We start from the raw sequence: 21,650 nt of genomic DNA on the forward strand, positions 1-21,650 counted from the left end.
ACATTAATGGTGTAGTTAAAAATAGCATAGTCTGATGTTTGCTTGAATCCTAGAAACTTTACGTGTTGCTTTTCATGTGCTGTGCCAAGTCTTGATAATACTTTCCCCCCCAACCAAGGGACCTCATAACCTGATTATGGTTATTGCTTTACAAACAGTTTTTTCCACAGAAGGTGACTGCTGGAGCTTAGCATAGGTACCAGTTCCATGTGATGGGCCTGGGTCTTGCAAACTAAGCTCATTGTGTTCTTTGCTGAAATCAGCAAATAGACTTAAAGAGAAACGCAGTCATCTATCACGCCAAATAAAAGGACAAAATGGCTTTCGAAAGGGTTTTCCCACTTACCCAAAAGGCTTTCTGAAAGCTTCTACCTCTGCAAAAGAAAACAAAAAAACAAACAAAAAGAAATTAGAACAATTATGGCAGATTGCATGAATTGTGAGAGAAAGTCACAGTAACTGCTACTTTTCATTATGTTTGTCTTTGGGTCATGATAACAGAAGGTTTATAGTAATTACATCAAAAGAAAGATTTACCATGTGAATGATGGGGTTGTTGTTTTTCCAGTCGCCTAGGATCCCTAATGTGGGGATGACCTGAAAGGAACTAATGTTTCTTTCAAGTGTATGTTCAAAAGACTTTGATGGACTGGAAGTAAATGTGATAATTGGACCATCAAGGTGGTGGCCTAAGACTACAATGCTAAAGTATGCATACCTCAGTTACAAACCTTTTTGAAAGGAAGTCTCAGCCACAGAATGCATATACCTGTAGAGTTTTGCATGGGTTTTATATAAATACAATTTAATGAAAAAAATAGCTGCTTGCACATTATACCAGAAAAACCTCCAAAACTGCAATTGCTTTGAAAAATAGACTTTAGGTTTTTTGGAGTTTTCTGAGATGCTTGGTCTGTATTTTGATAATTGTGCATATTATGTAAAAATGTTGGTGGACCCATAAATGACCAGACTTTTTCTAAGAAAAATGTTGCTTTAATGCATTTCATGAATTTTTACTCTGATATCATTGCTTGCTAGTAATAGCAAACCTGCTTTTTCTGCATCTGCTTTGCGTAGCTATTGTAAGGCTTTGAACTAATGTATGTATTTATTGCTTGAACTTCTGTGCATACCTTATAAAGCATAATGTCTGACAATTTAAATGGCTCATGTATTCTTGCTTCTATCATAAGCTGATAATGGGGACTATGATCTTTTGTATACAGCAAATTTTAACTGTAGCACAAACATTTGTTTATGTATTGGTGGACTATACCTGTTTTATTTATCTTTTTTGAGGTAAACTAATTTTTGATACTTTTCATTACTGTGTACTGTGTTCATACCTTGAATTCTCTGACGTTAGAAGTCATGGTTGAGAATTGTAACAGCTGTTGTTCGTTCTGTATTCATGGCTCTCACTGCTGAATAAAATAAAGGACCAAACCTAGGATTTGAAAGAAAACTGTCTACCTCTAACACCAGGGAGTTATCAGATTTTATTTTACATAGTTTTAGTCTACAAAGACACAATTGCTTAAACCTAGTGGGCTTAAGGCTTATATTCTGTGTGGTTGAATTCATGGCACAGTTGTACTGTTTGAAAATCAATTAAAATTTCATGTGAATGTTACAAGCATTAGGTAGAATTACCACTAACTGGGTTTTCTTTGGATAACTCAGAGATGGGGAAGTGATCATCAGCATTCTGTGTCTACAGCTGCTTAACTTCATAAGAATGCATTTCTTTGTGATTAGGGAATCGAAGCATAGCCAGCTAGGAACAGAGCAACTGAGCTATACTTTAAAAGATAAACCAGGGTGGACTTTAATGTCCCCGGTCAGAATCAGTTGCAAGCTCCCATAGTCTGTTTTACTCAGATTCCTCAAATTGGGCATTCGCATTTTGGAGAATTTACTTCAGGATTTAGACTACACATTCCAATACTAGTGTACATTTTTGGAAAGCTAGTGTTATTACTGCTTATAAAGCACACTTTCACCCTTGTTACTTCAAGAGTTCAAATCGGAATGGGTTTTGTCCATAAAAATCAGGCATATTTAACAAACAAAAAAAAGATGTAAATTTTACTATAGTATTAATGTAAACAGTGTTTTCACTGCTGCTGGATGTAAAAAATGTAAATGAAACCATTTCATTCACTTGCTTAAGTTTCTGGTGTATAAATAAAATGTCTAATTCTTTTTGACCCATTTATAACCCACAAGGTTTTATTTTTTAATTTTTTTTCTCCTTGGAAGTTCATTCTTCCACCCTGCGAGCTCATCAGTTCCTATGTGTTTATTTAGGAGTTATGTAATATTTGACAGATTTGTTACAGAGGTGTTTGTAGGTACCCCAAGGGCTCTGAAAGCAAGACTAACAGACAAGTTAGCAGAAAACCTATCTGCTTTATTAATACTACATGGGGCTTTTTAGGCTCATATTTACTCCTTTCCCTGATGTACACATAACATGCTCTGCCTTGCCTATTAAAAGGATGCAATGTGGGGAAATGCTCACCATTCAGCTTCTTGTATGCTTTTTATTCCGAGAGCAGTAGTCACAAAACCAGTTGGTCCTTTCTCTTACAAAATTTTCAGGTATCCACATTTTCAGTATAACTAAAAATTGAAAGTCTGAAGGTGATAAACATGGGCTTGCGAAATCTCAAGTTATACAGGTATACTTTGTCAGGAAGCCATGATTGGCTCCAGTTCCCTGATAAATGTAGTAGCAAACCAAGGCCTAACTCTTGAGTAAAGTCTGCAATGACCCAAAGATATAAATATTGGCTGCAATGCAGAAGACTGCAAATGGAATGGAACTTCTTGTCTGCACAATATGCTTGTTTCCACATGTGGAACAGATTTTCTCTTGCACAAAGTACACAGAGGAGCTGCTTATGAGAAGCAAAATAGCTGCACTAGAGCAGGATTTCTGGATCATGGCCACCACCTGTGCTTAATCTCCCCCATGTGTGACCATGACAATGATTTCTTTCTTGGACCATGTTGTGTGTTGTTCCTAAGTTGACTTTGTTTTAGTTTTATGGCATATCTATAGGGTATGCTGCCCTAGCCAGCTAAACTCTAAATACAAGTAGTGATTGTGATGACAGGGAAATAAGGAGGCAAGCCACAAAGGCTTGGTGAACTGGTCCACATTTATTTATGGTAGCACCAACTGATCCACAGTGGGGGGAGCAAGGGGCAGGATCTAACTGTAAAAAAGCAGTAGGTGAGCCAAGCCTGCCAAGCTTGAGGTGTAGCATATCCACAAGCTCTTCTCTTAATCCACACACTTTCAGGTGAGTAGAGAGGCCCTTCTTTTCCAGCCCCACAGCTCCAGGCAGCTGTTATAGGTTGGTCCCAGGTGCCAGCAAATCCCATAGCCCTGAGGGCAAGTATCAGGACTACACCCTTCACCCCTAAGAGTGATCAACAAACTCTAACCACCTGATAACTCCCTGCACCACCCTGCCAGTGTGGCATTCAACCTATTTAAAGGCTACCCCTGCTAAATACACCCGTCATCAAATCAGTGATGGGGGTGGGGGTGGGATCCTGCCAGCAAGGCCCATCAGTGAAGAAGCCAAAAATTCCTAGTCTCAAAAAGCAACCTGCCAATGCAGGTGGGTGGGAAGCTTGCAGAATGAAGGGGCCACAGAGCAGGTGGGGCAGACTTACAATAGCCCACATGCACCTTCCCCCCACCATTTTGGCACAGCATGCAACCACAACACCAAGTCTCCCTGTCCCCTATGGCTGATGCTGCTTTAGCTGCAATGGCAGTGGGATTCTTGGGATCGGCATTGGTGTGGGTGAAGATGGAGGCCTTGTATGCATTTCAATCTCTGTCCCATATCAGAATGCTTTTAAACCCTTGAAATTGAAGATGTGGGGCACGAACCAGTGAGTGGTTTCTTTCTACCATAAGTGCACAGAGCTGTGATTAATTTATTACATTTAGAAGTGTTATCATCACTGTACAAAGAGAACAGGGAGGCTTCCACTGAGGTGCTGGCAGTCTGACCGGAAAGTGAATCTGTTGGACCAGAAATAATTTTGTGGGGACAGCATGCTGAGGACACAGTGCTGCTCAGCCTGAGAGAAGATAAATGCAGGGCATGAGACACCTCAGGGGTGGGTCCCAGCCATCCAGAAAAGAGAGTGAGTGTTTGTATGTGAAACAGAGGAGGAGGGTGAACAAGCAGAGATGCAGGTAGTGAACAGGTAAAACCAAGTGAAGGTAACCAGAGATGGTAGGAAGATACTGAAGGAATAAGAGAAAAGGCCTACAACTGAATAAAAGAGGGTGGCAAACAGTACCAAGGTGGGAGGAAAGGTGATAAGAGAGGTTGGATGTTTGTAAAGTCGGTGGCAGGTTAAGTGCTAGGAGTATAAACACATCAAGATTAAGCCTGCTGATGAGAAGAGCCAAAACCTTGCAAGGATTGTGGCTCACCAAGTGGTTATGAACATAAGAGACGTGCTGGAGCTCTGAAGGCACTTGGGACCTCAAGGATGTGAGGCAGGAAAGTAAGGTATTCATCAGGTTAGTGTCCAGTATTTTTATTGCATCCATCCCAAGAAAGCGCTATTGGACTGCAACCTCCCAACTTTAATAAAAACACATTTGCCTATGGTCTATTGTCTCCCCGCAATAGTTATGGATATAGATACAAATCCTCCACAAGCAACTACTAAATCCTTGAGAGTCATTTCCAAGTCTCAGTCTGAAATAGAAATCAATTTCCTTGTCAAAAAGATTCAATAATAATCTTTGCATAAAACGATGGACAGCCCTGCCCATAGCCCTGTTCAGCTGAAGTGCTTCCATTTAAAGTGAATTAGTCCCACTGATTTTAATGGGATTAATCAGATGAAATTGAAGCAGTGTGGTTAGCTGGAATCTGGTGGCTTTCAGAACTTGGCACAAGCAATTAATGACTAGATGAGTGACCTAACATAGTGAGCAGGAAATAAATACAGAAGGAAAACTTCTTGTTTGGAGATACTGAAACAACAACCTCGAGAAATTGTGTTTCTGGGCTGTTGTTTTCCAAATGGGATTTAAGCAAATAACAACAATTTCAGATTGCATAATTGAAGCAGGCTTGATACTGATATGCCACATCCTCACTTCTTCTCCAGTAAGAGGAATAATAGGGAAAGACGCTAGAAAGTGTGGGATTGCAACTGCTTGACCTGACATCACATAACTTACAGACAAGCAAATCTGAATAAATGCTCAACAAATAGCTGGTGCTATATAACCTCCCTGAAAACTTTGTGCAAACAAATCAAGTGCTGATGAAGTAGCCATTCATTAGACAGTAATTAGTGCTTCACAAACACTTGTTTGTAAGACTACTTTCTGTTTAAATGCTCTCCCCGCCGATTATCTTTGCACATCACATCTCCGTTCTGTTTATAACATCTGCAACAGCACTGGGCACAAGTTGACTAAGTAGAGTGTCTTGAAGGGTCAGCTCACACTGTCAATTTTGTCTCCACACTCCTCTTTTATGTACCCCTGTCACTGCATTGATACAGATGGAACATGTAAATGATGAACTGAGATCTCTGCAGATGCAGCCTCTGTTTCTGAGCAGCAGCTCCTGCATCATAGGGACACATCTGTTTTTAAGCTGCCACAAGCACAGCACTTGTCCCTGGGAAGCAGAACTTGTATTGGAAAAGAGCCTGGCTCATTCTTTTGAAAAAGATGTCCTAGGGAGGGAAGGATTGCACTGAAACAAAGTACACAGTGTGAACCAGCCCTTAGTCTATGGCTTATTTTAATTTCTTGAAGAGTATCCGCTGCCAAAAATAAGAAACCTCTGCTTGTAAACACTGCCAGTGGGTATCACTCCACGGATAAGTGTCTAAACTTTGACCTGCAGAGTATATACAGGCTGCCGTTGCAAAGCAGTAGCTGGTTACAGACATATTGCGCTCACATTCCACGTGCTCATTGCACGGAACTGCTGGTCCAAGGCGCAACAGGGCAAGCACTTGCCATCAGAATTACTTGAAAAAAATGCATCCAGAATGGGCATGTGTTGTGTCATGTGGCAAATTAAACCATATTGTTAGAGCAATTGTCAACTATTTGGAAACCTCATAATTTAATTCAGAATAAAGGGAAGGTGGAAGGGGTGAGCTACAAAAGAAAGTATTAATGGCTTGTCTATATGAAAACATTACAGAGAGACATGCCAATGTTCTGGTGATACTAGACATAGGGAAAATACTCCACAATATATGACTAACATATATTCCTTTTTTCTGCACAGCCCCACCTCAAACCCTTATATATGCCTCTCAAAATGTTCAAGTCAGCAAACATTCCTCTCCCTGTATAGTTCATGTTTTAGCACAAGGTTTACAGATAAGGGACTACAACTGGAAAGCAGTCAAGAGCTAGGAAGCCATTCAGGCTGGCTATTAAACTTCTACCAACTTGATTGTTGCAGAACTGATGTTAGGCCCCAGTAGATGTAAGTAGCTTATACCAAGATGCAGGATCAGCCCGAAGCAAAAGATCAGTGAATCAGCAGCAAGCAACGCACCACACACATTTGCCAGTTACACCTTAAAGTTTCAAATGCCAACAATGTGTGAATGATTGGTCAGCTGTTGGCTGATGCTGGGCACTGAAGTCTGCATACTCTGCTTGGTTTTTCTTCATGCATTTCCTCAGGTGCATGGCCAGTTGGTGGCACATCCACACGTAACCCCAACTGCAGGTTCTTCCTAGAAATATCTCTTGCACTCAGGCCAGCATAGAATTTCAAGAGGGGGAGGTGAATAGATATGCTGGATGATTAATAGATTTATAGTGAGAGATGATTCAAATCTAGTGAAATCAGATTAGCTGACATAGCCAACATGGTGGTCTCTAAATGTTGTTGGACCCAGGTCAGCATGCTTAATGGTTCGGGCTGACTGGAATTATAATCCAACAACATTTGAAGGGCATCAAGCTGCTACCCAGGGCTGGATTAGATGAAGGACATTGTGTCAAAAATTGCTTTCTAAACCAAAAATGAAGGTTGTATTTTCGCTGTGTTGCCAGAAAGTGTGAACTGGGTCTTTCATATACCTTTCACTACCAAGGAGGGGGGAATGCAGGACCCAGAAATGGGAAGAAAATATTTGCAGCCCTTGTCTATGAAGAATGGTAAACAGAGATGCCAAGTGTTATGGTGGTAGACGGAACACACTTCCCTGCCCTAAAAGCAAATGTGCTTGAATTCTGCCAGTGCCTGTTCAGATATTTATTACCTGAATAACAGAAAATACATAAATCTGTTTTACTCCAAGAACTGAATCAACAACAACATGAAAGCCATCTCACATGACTACTTGAAGTATCAAGAATTAAACTTCCTGTATCAAAACTTGCCTCCAGATGGCAACTCCTGGCACATCTGAGATAATGACCCGTTTGTCAATAAGTGATATGTAATTGCTAAACCATTATACCAAGCTGGTATACGTATCAAAGTGACTTTGACATTCTAGGGAGTCAACTAGATGTCGTTAATGAAGGAAAAGCATAAACTAAAGACTTTAATAAGTAGAAGGAATTAGAAGAATATGGAAAGTATCAGACCAAGTGACTCAAATTCCCAATGCCACTTCCAGAACAACTAGAGTGGGTGGGCGCAATGCAGGAATCTTTTTGCCCAACATAAGGCTCAAACCCACAACCCCGATTAAGAGTCCCATGCATGTTTTTCTTTGTATCTGCAGGAAGATTTAGGACAGAAAAAAGCAGTGATGGCCACCAACTTGGATAGCTTTTTAAAAAGGATTAGGAAAGTTCATAGAGTACAAGTCTATTAGTGGCTATGTTGTGTCTCCAATAATGCTTCTGAATGCCAGTTTCTGGAAATGGCAGGAGGGGAGAGTTCTCTTGTGCTTCAGTCCTGCCTGCAGATCTCCTACAGGCTGTTGGCCACTGTGAGTGCAGGATGTTGGATTAGATGGGCCAAGGGCCTGATCCAGTAGGGCTCTTCTTATTTTTTTATCTGTTCTGTGGCTATCTCTGTGAAACCATTTTACTACTCCCATCATATATTGCTACACCCATAATATATGGTTCTACTATGATGCATTTGCAAATCTTATTGCCTTTAACATCTTGACTGAAACACAGATGCTGTGAGATTTCATATCCTGTCTGCGTTAATTTTAATTCCACAGTAATTCCACATTAATGCAACTGTTTGTACCAAGAGTATTCAACTGCAAGTCAGTGTACTGTTTGTGCTGCAGATGTATCCTCCCGAGGACCTGTTCTAGTGTCTCTGAAATTTGATTAATCTCACTTTTTATATATTACAAGACAAGCAATTTTTTTCTGGTAATATGATTTTTAGGGATTACCAAAGTATTATATCAACACATGAGTCAACACTGTGGCCCAATACATGGGTGTAATTAAGCTGGATGAAGCTGTTTACAGAAAAGACTTTCCTGGGCCCTCAAAATGGGTAGGATGCTTATTAAATGAATCAAAAAGAAGGAAGCAATAGATTTAATAAGTGGGGCCTGCAGCAAAATGCTGGTGAGGAGCACTCCTGCTCCATGTCTGCCTCCAGGATACCCCATTATATTCCCCCTAACACCCTTTTCTTGCATATACATATACATCCCAGTCTGTTAATATTCCAAATACATTAGGATGGACTAATATATAAATTTCACTTCCTCTGTTTCTCATTTTTCCAACCTTCAGTTTGTCCCATTTCTGCATTAATTTACATTTTAAAAAGGACCACAAACACTCAGGAATATTCACCAGAATTTTAGGGAGCATTTCTCTTAGGCAAAATTGCATACAAAAAAATGCATTAACATTTTTACAACTTCCCCCAAATATAATGCATTGTTATATGTAATTTTCACTAAAATATATTTTTATGCAAGTTTTAGCCTAATATACACACGTTGGACATGTTTTTTTGTTGGATAACAAAATTGCAAAATCCTGATAAGTGCAAATTTCAAGAGATAGCTACATTTAGGTTCACATGCAAGTGGAATTGAATTTCTTTCCCATTTCTGGTCCTCAGTGGACTGTTTTGGTGGTTCCCTCCATCCTTGCCCAAATACCTTCTGTAGTTCTGCAATCATAGGGGTTCCCCCAAGCCTGCTGGCCTCTCTTTCATGCATGGGTGAAACCATTTGGGCTACATAAAGTTCCACACTCACCTCTGAACTTGGCAAAGAGAGGGAATGAAAATATAATATCGTATCTAGAGATGAGCTGCCTATTGTCCAGTGTGTGTGTGAAGCAGTGTGGAGGCATCAGGTCTCTAAGGTAAAGGGAGGGCAGAAGAGGAAGAAATAGTAAGTGGCACCTTGAGACAAATGTGGACATTAAGACCTAGTTAATTAAATGGGCTGAGGCCGAGTTCATCAAGTGGAAGAAATTTCATTTATAAGGAAGCTGAAAAAGTCACATCTATTTTGTGAAGGCTATTTCTCTCTTCCTAAGGACATGTCAGAGAAAATGAAATTTTGAGGAAGAAAATACTGACTCTGGAGCAAGGAACTGATGACACACCGGTTGGAAGAAAAGAGATTGAAGTTTCTTTGAAGGAGGTATTCAATACATCTGAGCTTTATCTCAATGCAACAAGAGGGACTGGCTACATCATTTAGAGCAGGGGTGGGAACAGTGTCTCCCTCCAGATGTTGCTAGGGTTCAGCTCCCATCAGCCCCAACTAGGATGGCGAATGGTCTGGGATAACGACAATTTGGAGAGCCACACGTTCCTCATTCCTGCTATAGCAAAAATGCAGAGGGATTCAGGACCAACCCAAGACATTTTGCCTCACAAAACAGCAGCACTGCATGATCCAAGAGGTGTACCCAAGGGATTTGCTACAATGTCGCTGAGGTGTCTCTTCAGTCTTGTATGGTTTGAGGTAATAGGTGCGCTCAGCTTCAGCATCCTCGACTGTGACCAGTGCAATAAACATTGAACGTTCTGGATTTAGACCAAAGCCCATGTGATTGTGCATTCATACATGGGTGGGCAGTACTAGCAATTGTGCGAGCAAGGCCTACTCATAAACAAATGTGCCTGGACTTTGAGGTCTTCTTCAGAGGCCCTTCTGTAGGTGCCCTCACTGAGTGAGGTTTGACAGATAGCTATGGGGGGTTGGTGGTGGCATTTTGGCTATGGGATGCACTCCCCATAGATGCTCACTTGGAACCATTTCAGAGCCAGACTAAGACCGTTTCATTTTCCCAAGTTTTGTAATCCGTTTTTAGCTTTAAACTGCTTTGACTTTCTGTGGCCTCTGTTTTTTGCCGCACTATGCTTTTGTTATTTGTTATATTGCTATTGAGTTTTAAATTGCTTTATTTCTTGTTCTGAGCTGCCCTGAGACCTGTGTCATTGGCTGACCTAAGAATACTGTTAATAATATATATATATATATATATATATATATATATATATATATATATATATAAAGCAATACACATGTAAGGCCCAGCTCACACAAAAAGGATGCCCGGTACTGTATATGCTGAAGTCCAAGGTTTCTTCCTACAGCACACCATGGTGCAAAGCACAGATAACGAGGCTGTGTGTGAACCAGCCCTGAGTCCCACCCATGCCAGTGGAACTGTATTTTCCAGTTAATATTCTTTAGCACTAGTCTGATGCATAGCTAATACATCTCCAACATTTCACTGACTACAGTAGAGAAGAGTTCTACTGTATCCAATGCACTCTTTCCATTAGAGCAAGTATTTACACTTGCATAGCAGAACTCCCCCTGCAAACCCCTTGCAAGTTCCCCCACACCCTCCCTAAATCTGCCCTGGAAGGTTGGAAGAGCCCCCACAACAAATTTAGGGGGTATATGGGATAAAATTCCTGTTGCACAAATGCGAATCCTTTTTTTCTAATCGAACAAGTTACTTAGCCCTTGTTTGAATACAACCCAATTTTGAATTGTGAGTATCAGCTGTGATCTCTGTCAACACCTGCCCCTTCTAGCGTTTAATTTCTAAAATCAGAGGCCTGGAATGCCTCCTCGGTAGCACCTACTTCCTGATCCCAGCTGCTTGGGGTCATTCATTGGTAAAAGGAATGCATTCTGTGTACTAGTTTAAGAACAGTCCGGTTTAAGAACGATTTAGTTTACAAACTCTGCAAAACCGGAAACAGTGCATTGGTTTGAGAACTTTGCCTCGGTCTAAGAACGGAACCCAAATGGTGAAAGGGCACCAGCAGCGGGAGGCCTCATTAGGGAAAGCATGCCTCGGTTTAATATAATAATCTTTACTGCGGTCCAACAACCCATAACATGGATTCAGAATAAAATACAGATTTATATAGACAACCCCCCAGGGAAGGGAGACCGAAGTGTTATTTGTTTAGTCATGGGTATGTTGCTCTTTGATTCATATGACTACTGAAAGAAACTTTGCCACGGCCACTGTGATATCATTGGACTTGTCGTCCAGAAGATATTCGGTATAGTAGGCTTCAGTTTGACCCAGCCGATTTGCCAATAGTGATTTAATCAATAGTTCTCTAGCTTGATCATATTGTCCGCAATGCAATAAAATATGCCTCATGTAGTCGACGTCCTGAGAGCATACACAGATCCTATTTTGATAAGGGATAACTCTCAGTTTGCCATTTAACACTTCGGATGGGAATACATTTAATCTGGCCAATATGTTGGTACAGACAAATCTTAGAAAAGATATGCAGGTGTCTGAAAATCGAACCCATTGTGAATTCCTACTGCTAATGGGCCACAGATAACATGAGATTGAGATCGGAGATGACTATGTGATATGTCAGAGATTCAAGGGCGATATCATAGCCCAGATGGTACAGGAGAGAAGGTGGCATACCAATCAAAGTGGCTTTTCTAACCATAATTTTCATCCATGAGCTGGTAAACTCCTTGTTGTTTAGGTATGGCAGTAACCCCTTCCCTAGGCCAAAGACTGAGATCTTGAGCCAGTATCTCAGGGCAGCCCACCATGCTTTAGTTGATAGAGGACATTCATCTGTTTCTAAAAATAGTATTGCATTTGGTACACAACTTGTAGGAGGGACAGGAGAAACTTTGCCTGGAAGCCATCGAACCTGGAGAATGAGCCATTGAACCAGACGTTTGCGCCTCGGTTTAAGAATGGTTTTGGTTTAAGAATGGACTTCCGGTACGGATTAATTTCGTAAACCGAGGTACCACTGTATCTCAGAGCCACTGTTTTCTTGAGTACTCATGCGCATGGTTCAGGTCTAGGTTCTCGTATTGACTTGAAATTTAGGCCTAAGGAGGATCAGCCACACCACCAATTGTGCCCTAATATCTGGGACAAGGGCTGCTCCACAGTTTGGGAATTGGTGAATGGATCAAAAACTAATGCCATGGTTCTTCTCCCGTATAGCAATTTTTCCTACCCACATGCATTTTGTACTTAATATTTTGCTAATCTTTCACTTTTGGTGAGGGCCATGCTGTTTACAGTCAACAATCTGGGCCATAAGAAGAGTGAAGATATGGCAGTGTAAGTGGTACATATTCTTAGTGCATGTTCAAGAGTACCATGTAGGATTTATGCACTGGAAATAGCATGTTAACTAACCAAGCAGAAAGAGTATGATGTCTGATCACATAGCCATCAGAGTTTCATTTGTCTTCACCAAAGTGCTCCTAGACTATCTGTCCAATCATCACCTGCGACCGACTAATACAGGAATTAGTCTTTCCCGTAACTTAACAGCTTTGAGACTCTCGGAGGCTCCTTTTAGTGCTTAATAGCAAAGATGGGTTTGGTCTATGAAACCATTTGTCAGCAGAGAATTGGCAAGTTGCAGAAAAGCTGGTAAATGCAAACTCCCTCTTTTCGCTTAGAAAAACATAAATTGATTACTATTATTCTTTTTTTAACAAGTGAATGCCTACTGACAAAGTGAGCTGAAAGCTGTCAGCCTGGGACCAAGAGGTATTCAGTGGAAGTTTTGCTATTCCCTGGGATATATTGCTCTTGTTTTCTAACCATTTACCATCTGCCGTTTGTTAAGATCTATTAATTCCTTTTATAATGGCCTGTCAAGCCCTAAATGCCTTGGGCCCTCAGTACCTACTCTATACACACATGAACTATCATGATCATCCTTAAGATCAGCGGAGTTTCCTTTTTAAAATGCCATGCATGTGGTAAGTTTGAAAGATGGGGCAAGGGGTGGACAGTGGCCACTACTGTCAGGGTACTTCATAAAATATTGTAGGGGAGAAAATGTTCTTTCCAATGTATGTAGACCATCTGTGTCTATTTCATAGGATGTACACCTTATGTGTATGTGTGTGAGTGTGTTTCTATTTTACAGGATATACACAATGGGAAGACAACAGTTTTCCAAGTGCGCATATGGCAAACAAATTATTTCCAGGCACAAATAAGATAATTACTTGGGGAAAGTTTATAGCTCAGTGGTAGGGCATCTGCTTTGCCTGCAAAAGGTCCCAGTAACCAATTCCCAGCATCTGCAGATCAGGCATGGAGAGATCCTTGTCCAAAACCCTGGAGAGCTGCTGCCAGTCAATGTAAACAATTTTGAGTTAGATGGACTAATGGTCTGGGTCAGTATAACGAGGCTTCTCCTATGTTCTTATGGTTTCCTACCAACTGAATCTTTTGAATTATGGTGCTGGAGGAGACTCTTGAGAGTCCCATGGACTGCAAGAAGATCAAACCTATCCATTCTGAAGGAAATCAGCCCTGAGTGCTCACTGGAAGGACAGATCCTGAAGCTGAGGCTCCAATACTTTGGCCACCTCATGAGAAGAGAAGACTCCCTGGAAAAGACCCTGATGTTGGGAAAGATTGAGGGCACAAGGAGAAGGGGACGGCAGAGGACGAGATGGTTGGACAGTGTTCTCGAAGCTACCAGCATGAGTTTGACCAAACTGTGGGAGGCAGTGGAAGGAGTGCCTGGCGTGCTCTGGTCCATGGGGTCACGAAGAGTCGGACATGACTAAACAACAACAAAACCAACTGAATCTCCTTTTCAATCTGATCAATGCAGCTTAAAAGATTCCACACACACCCCAGTGCAATTCTATGCAAGCTTGCTCAGAAGTAAGCCCCACTGACTTCAATGGGACATACTTTCAGGTAACGGTGTACAGCATTACTGCTGCAGATGCACATCATGGACTTTGAAATGATCACTTTCGCTCCAGTCCAGGCACACTACCTTCCTTGCAGACTTCCTTCCACACCCTTTCGGTACTTGTAAACCTCATGGCACGAGGGAATGCTAATTCTTTTTAATCCAATTCTTTCTCTCCCCCCCCCCTCCAGTAATCTTAGCACTTTGAATATACCCTGATGCTATCAGTTAATTTGCCCAATATTTTTCTTTGACAATAAGATGGCTATGTCATTTCTTTTTCATTGAATATTTCAGCATATTCTAAATATTTAATATTTGGAAAAAATTGATGATACCACGAACTTACAGATGGAAAGTGCGTTACAGGTAACAATTACTGTTACAGGGGTGGCCGATATAAATGGAGGAATGCCAAAAAGCCAGGCAAAATTCAAGCCTTATTGTTCGTGAATGTGGTTTGGGGTGGCAGTTTCTTGATACCACCTCTACAACAATGTGTCTCAGTTGTTTTCAAATCTGTACTATAGTTAGACTGACAGTCTTAATATTTAAAACACACAGTGGTTAGAAGCCAAAGAAACTGTTAGTGGAAAGGAACTGGTAGGACCTCCACTAGCTACTTCCTGGAGGGGCCCCACAGGCGCACAAGGGGCAGGAGGTGAATATTGGATAGCAGCCATGCTCTCCAATCACCAATCCATGCCCCATGCCTGGCAAACCCCACATATTTCCTGTAACCAATAAATTCATGGCCTGATTTCACCCATTTCTGGTCCACCCTTTGTTCCACTCCTGGGGGAGGAATGCCTTTGCATATGATGCACAACTAGATCCTTTCAAAGGGGCAGTATATTTTGAGTAGGTTAAATATGAGTTTTCCGTTGTCCCCATTTTGCTCTAGGCTGTATTTATCATCTACCAGAAAGCCCATATTCATATAAATTGATTGTGCCATGGCTGAGGTCTGTGCCCCACTGTGGTAGTTGACATTAGTTCAAACAGCCTTGTAGACATAGCCTTCAAAGCTGTTTTTGCTATTGCCTTCAAAACCCAGCACTCTCTTAATCTGCTCTTTATTCCACAGAGAAGAGATCTTGTTTCCCCCACCTTTTTGAATAACTACAATCTCTGCGTCTCTGCAGTACTTCACTTGCCCTCAGCTGCACCTTCCGCATTTTTATTTTATCTTTCCTTTATAATAAGGTGAACAGGAGTGTGCCAAGCTCCTGATACTATCTCATTACTCCGTACATACAGAGTATTAATTTCCTTAGCCTGTTTATATATCATAGAATATTGATTGCCTTATGCATACACCACACCTAATTACTAAAGATTTCCCCATAATCTAGAGATTGGCTCTTCCTAAACATTTCCTATAATTTATTTCCTAAAGGGTGTTCTTTCCAGCATTTCTTTGTGGCATCACTGAAAGCAAATTCGTTTGGCAAGAGACTTTTCTGTTGCAGAAATTCTCTATGTTCATAGAATCATAGAATTCTAGAGCTGGAAGAGACCCTAGTCCAACCTCCTGCAATGCAAGAATTCTGTCCACAGATGTTCCTGGGTGGGTTCGAACCACCAACCTTCTGGTTAACAGCCAGGCGAACTGACCCATTGCACCACAGGAGTGTTGACGTCAACTGATGGCAGGATCCATGCCCCACAACAACCCTGCAAGCACAGCTGTACACTTAACAACCCCCCCTTAACGTCAAAACCAGCATGAATCAGAGGCGGATTGAGTCACACTGGGTGCGGAGCCCAAGGGGTGCCACAGGGGATGCCACAACTATGATTTCGAATGGGGTGGAAGAGGTGGGCCGCCGAATTTTGGCACTGCATAGGGCACCACTGAAATTTGAGACCCCAAGGTCTGCCACTGCACGAATGTCCATGTATAAAGCTGATAACCCAATGCCATGGATACGAGGAAACTAGCCAAGTTTTTTGCCCCAGGTGAAGCCTCCAGAGGGGTGCCATTGAGGCTCCCAGGCTGTGTGTATGTGTGCGCCAAACTGGGTCTTTGACCTGGATGAAACAAAGCCTAGTTTTGCCCTTGGATATCCATAAAAAAACTATGCATTTTTGTCTCACATGGGATAGGTTGCTTATCGTTTGAGCAAGGCCCTGTTTAGTTGCTGAAGTTGTCTTAGGGAAACAGCAAAATACAAGTAGGATGGTCCATTGTGAACATTTGATTTCCACAGCGCAGAGTCTTTATTGCTCCCTTTAGTTTCTTGAGATTTCTTTCTGAAGCATGTCTCTCTCTCTCTCTCTCTCTCTCTCTCTCTCTCTCTGTGTGTGTGTGTGTTCATTCATTCTGAGTTCTTATATAGAAAAAAATCCACCTTCCTTTTGGTTGTCAGAAGCATTATATCCTCTCTCTTTGCTTCACCCATATTTTAAAATAATGTGATGTTAAAAAACTTCATATAAGTTGTCTATGGGGGCCCTTGGTGGGTATATCTTCATACAGCATCAGATGGGGAAGGTTTTGTTTCTAAAATACAAAGTTATACAAGGTCAAAGGGGTCACAGACAGAACCTTTCTCTCACTTCCTATAGGGATTATAAAGTCACAAGACCAGATGCCAAAAGTTCAAGCAACAATTTATGATGGAATTCACAGCAAAATGTCTCTACACCTGTCATTTAAGCATGACTGCTAAAACAGTGGCCTGGTGGGAATTGCTACCAAAACGCAGAGTTAGATGTTTTGGCACTAGGTGGGCGCAGAAATTACATTTTTCCACGTAAGTAACCCGAGGCAGTAAAAGGAATGAAGCCGGCATGTGCAATGAGCCTCAGACTGGGGATGCAGTACACGCGCCTGCTCACTGCCACTCATTATATTTTTAAATGTGTAGAGCAGGGATGGGGAACCATTGGCCCTGCAGATGCTTTTGGGTTACAACTCCCATCACCCCCAACCAGCATGGCCAATGACCGAGGAAGATGGGAGTTGCAGTCCAGTAACATCTGCAGGGCCAGTGGTTCCCCATCCCTGGTGTAGAAAGCATTAAATGTACACAGAAAATTGCAATGCGCTTTCCCATGTGTTAACTGAGGGTTGAGACTCTCACTTTGGGTGCAAGGAGGCTAATGCACAGTTCTCAGGGGAGCTCTCTGGATAAAATGGGGGGGGGGTGTCTGCAGCTCCATGGCGGTGTGCTGATCCTTCCTCTGCCTGTTAGGTGAGGGACCAGGGTTTTGTCTCTAGTGAGAAATGCATTTTGGGGAGGGCATCAGAGCCATGAGCTTTGCATCCACAAGGTCCAAGGTGGAATTCCTGAATCTCTAATAAAAGAGTTATCTTGAGTAGCATGGCTGAGACGGACTTAAAACTTTGGAGAGCTGCTGCCAATCAGAGCAGAAAGTGTTTGCTAGATGGACCTTTGGCCAAAGAGCATACACCTACATGGAGCAGGGGGAGGTTCTAAAGAATCCACATGAGAAGCCCACTCAGAAGTCTGTATAGGTGTCTGAGAACAGGCAGAGGAGGGGACAGCACAAGCCCAGAGTTCAGAGTATTGAAATGGGTATGAGATGGGAAGTGATTGCTTAGTGAAAGTGACTTCCTAGCAACTTTAGGCAGGGTAAAGAGCCACAGGAGTATGGGACCTTAGGGCCTTCTTCAGGTGTATCTTCCGATTTGTCTGTGCAGGTGGGGTGCACACAAGAAAAGCAATACCCGCCATGCACTGTTTCCTACTATAAAAACGCTCTATGGTTTGCCACAGTAGTATTCTCTCTGGTCAGATGCACTGTCGGCCAATCACATTCAGCACACTTCCCCAGATAGTGATACACTATCATGCATTTGGACAGTTCATAGTAATGGGTCTCTGTGATGAAGGCACAGCAAAACAAACAAATAAAAATTCAAACAGAGTAAGAAAGTGAGAGGAACCCAGAGAAAACGTCTGCCTGATCCTGTGCAGTAGAAAGGGTGAATTTAAAGTTTTATTTTAATGTTTTGCCATTGTTATTGTAAGCTGCTCAGAGGAGTTTGTTACTGAGTGGCATATTAACACAGCTGAATTGCTAGCAAGGAGTGTGGTCTGGCTTGAGGATGTGGACTGGAGAGATTCCTGAGTGCCAGAGAGAGGGGCCTTCAGGTCTGTGGTTCCCCACTACTTTTTTAACAAGAGATGCTAAGGATTGAACCTAGCATCCCCCTGCACACAAAGCACACACTCTTATCACTCAGTTATGTCCCCCCACAGCACTTTGAATCCTGGTCTGGAAAAAGTCTATAAATAACATAACCAACATTAATATGCTCAGCCAGAAGTATAAGCTCTGTTGCTCCTTCTCTCCAAAATTTTGGGAACACAAGAGTTTTGCGATATGGTAAAATAAATCCTATAAAGAAAATAACTGCTTTAAATATAGTCTTTTTACCATTATAATTCCTTCTAGTAAAGTAAATTCAGTGTTGAACATAAATGGATCATATATCATCATCATTTAAGCTGATTTTATTAGTTCAGTGTGAAATGTTAATTGCTCACATTACTGACAAAATGATGCTTGCAGAAATTACAAATTCATATTTTACACTTTGCAAATTAACAGGAAATAGAATTTCACCACGAAAATGAAGCAATGATTAGTTTTAGAAATATGTTGCCCCTTATCTCTCTCTCTCTCTCTCTCTCTCTCTCTCTCTCTCTCTCTCTCTGTCCCTCACTCACACACACACAAATATTTTGTACAACTAATTTGAATCATTACTCCTAGAAATCTGGCAGCCTATCTAGGTGAACGATAGGCCAATCCACAGAACGCTCAGTTCTTGTCATGCGACCCCTTCAGATCAATGTGTTTTTGTTACAACTTAGAGAACCAGGCTGAAAGAAGCCATCCCTCAATCCTATTTTGAAAAGCCACTTTAAGCCCTTAGGATCCTAATTCCCATTAACTTTTCACATTGGATTTATGTACTTCAAATTGTGCCTTTGATGCTTAAAACATTACTGTAACTGGCAGGACACCGAGGAAGGGAAAGGGGATCCTGCCGAGGGGTGGAGCCACAATTGGCACACACCGGGAAAAGCTGAAGAAGGGGAAGAGGAAAGGGAGGCTGGGGGGTTAGGAAGTACTCACAGGACATCAGAGGACGTCAAAGGGGTAGGTGACACTTCACAGAAGCCAGGGGAAGTAGACACACCACCCAAACCAGAGGTGGTCCTGTCCCTGCGAACACGGCGGCCTCTGAGACATCAGAAGCAGCAGGAAATGCACTCCAGGAGACCAAGGCAGGCAAGAGAAAATATCCCACTTTGCTAGTTGACCAGGTGAACATCATTAGACTCGTTAGGTCTGGGAGGAGGTTTGTGGCCACTCAGCTTGATTAAGCTCAGGGCAGGTGAGGATCACATGCTTCATCAAGTGTTGGAAGAAAGCAAGGCAAAGGCTCTGTCTGCTCAACTTTCACAGTAAATGGACCACGGCAAGAGGGTGGAGGTGTAAGCTTTGACAGCACTGATAGTGTATTTGGCAACTGCAGAGATTGGGTCATCTAAAACTATAACGTTCCTAGTAAATTATAACTTTCCTAGTACTCTAGACTGGTTGAAATGCTATGTACCTTTCAGTAAGCTTCAATGAATGCAGTCAGACTTCTGAATAAAATACACATAGGATCCTGCTATTCAGAATACACACAGAACCCAGTCCACACATGAAATACAGCTACCAACGCTGCATTTTAACTTTTGAATATTTTGCTATAAATGCTGCCATTTCCAAATGGGTGACACGGCAATAATGCTGAAAAGGAATAAAAGAACATAATTTCATCTTGCCGTCATGTTTCCGACTGAACACAGTGGGGCATGCTTACAAGTAAACATGCACAGAGATGCACCGTAAAGAGAACCATATGCAAAAATGCAATGGGTTTTGCCCAATTTTGGGACCTGCTGTTCACATGTTAATGCAGCCAGCATGCTGTTACATTGTGGTATCTATGTATTCTGACTTGTTCATCAAAATCAGGTGGTGATGCATGCATGATCTTGTTTTATTTACTTACTCCATAATAGCTATAAAAACTTTGTGCACGCCCAGCACCTCTACATTGCTGTTCTGAGCAGAAGGCACAAAATGATAGCATGAGGCTTGGAGGCTGATATGTATTCATATAGGAAGGAGGAAAGAAATTGGACCACTATTCGGATCTGATGGTATAGTGGTACCTCAGGTTAAGTACTTAATTCGTTCCGGAGGTCCGTTCTTAACCTGAGACTGTTCTTAACCTGAAGCACCACTTTAGCCTATGGGGCCTCCTGCTGCCGCCGCGCTGCCGAAGCACGATTTCTGTTCTCATCCTGAAGCAAAGTTCTTAACCCGAAGTATTATTTCTGGGTTAGCGGAGTCTGTAACCTGAAGTGTATGTAACCTGAAGCGTATGTAACCTGAGGTACTACTGTATTAGGTTGGTTGTTAACAATGTCTAAGGTGTTTTGTTATTAATGTTGCTCTGTTAAATTTCTGATTTTACAAATCTCTTAATTTATGTGAAATTTTAGTGATGGAATTTTTATGATGGTGGCGTTTTATTGCATTCTTCATTTAAAAACTTTTGGTTGTGAGTCACTTTGGGAGGACATTTAGTACAGTGGTGCCCCGCAAGACGAATGCCTCGCAAGACGAAAAACTCGCTAGACGAAAGGGTTTTGCGTTTTTTGAGTCGTTCCGCAAGACGAATTTCCCTATGGGCTTGCTTCGCAAGATGAAACGTCTTGCGAGTTCTCGCGAGTTTGTTTCCTTTTTCTTAAAGCCGCTAAGCCGCTAATAGCCGCTAAGCTGCTAATAGCCGTGCTTCGCAAGACGGAAAAACCGCAAGACGAAGAGACTCGCGAAACGGATTAATTTCGTCTTGCGAGGCACCACTGTACAGTGGTACCTCGGGTTAAGAACTTAATTTGTTCTGGAGGTCCATTCTGAACCTGAAACTGTTCTTAACCTGAAGCACCACTTTAGCTAATGGGGCCTCCCGCCGCCGTTGTGCCGCCACCGCACGATTTCTGTTCTCATCCTGAAGCAAAGTTCTTAACCCGAGGTACTATTTCTGGGTTAGCGGAGTCTGTAACCTGAAGTGTCTGTAACCTGAAGTACCACTGTATTTCAAAGTGGCATGAACATTATTATATTTATCAATAATAATCTATCAAAGTTTAAGTCTGTGTAAATGCTTTTCTCCCCATTATTCTTTGTTGGCCTTACTTCTCATTCATTTTTTCTTCTGGCTGTTTTGTTAGCCTGGATCAGGGGTAATGAATGTGATGCCCTACAGACTGTTGGACTCCAACTCCCATCATCCCTGACTACTGGCAATGGTGGCTGGAACTGATGGGAGTTGTAGTCCAACAGCAGCTGACTACCCTAGCTGTACGCTGATGTTGCTAGAGAAATCATTATTATTACATAAAGTGCCCAACAAACATTCAGTTTCATCCA

At 41.9% G+C, this 21,650-nt stretch overlaps 2 protein-coding genes across 6 annotated transcripts in view; one reads left to right on the forward strand and one right to left on the reverse strand.

Moving 5' to 3' along the window:
• The window catches only part of FOXP2 (forkhead box P2), a 318,364-nt gene extending 316,908 nt beyond the window's left edge, over positions 1-1,456 (forward strand). For all 5 annotated transcript variants that reach the window (XM_081023624.1, XM_081023625.1, XM_081023626.1 and 2 more), the window contains one exon: positions 1-1,456. This exon is cut by the window's left edge and continues 1,841 nt beyond it. The gene's annotated coding sequence lies outside the window, so the exon portion shown is untranslated.
• The window catches only part of LOC308457793 (uncharacterized protein), a gene marked incomplete at its 3' end in the record, with an annotated part of 494,657 nt that overhangs the window by 160,441 nt on the left and 312,566 nt on the right, over positions 1-21,650 (reverse strand). The window lies entirely within an intron of this gene.

Source organism: Podarcis pityusensis, assembly GCF_964106645.2.
Source record: "Podarcis pityusensis genome assembly, chromosome: 10".
NCBI classification, from domain to species: Eukaryota; Metazoa; Chordata; class Lepidosauria; order Squamata; family Lacertidae; genus Podarcis; species Podarcis pityusensis.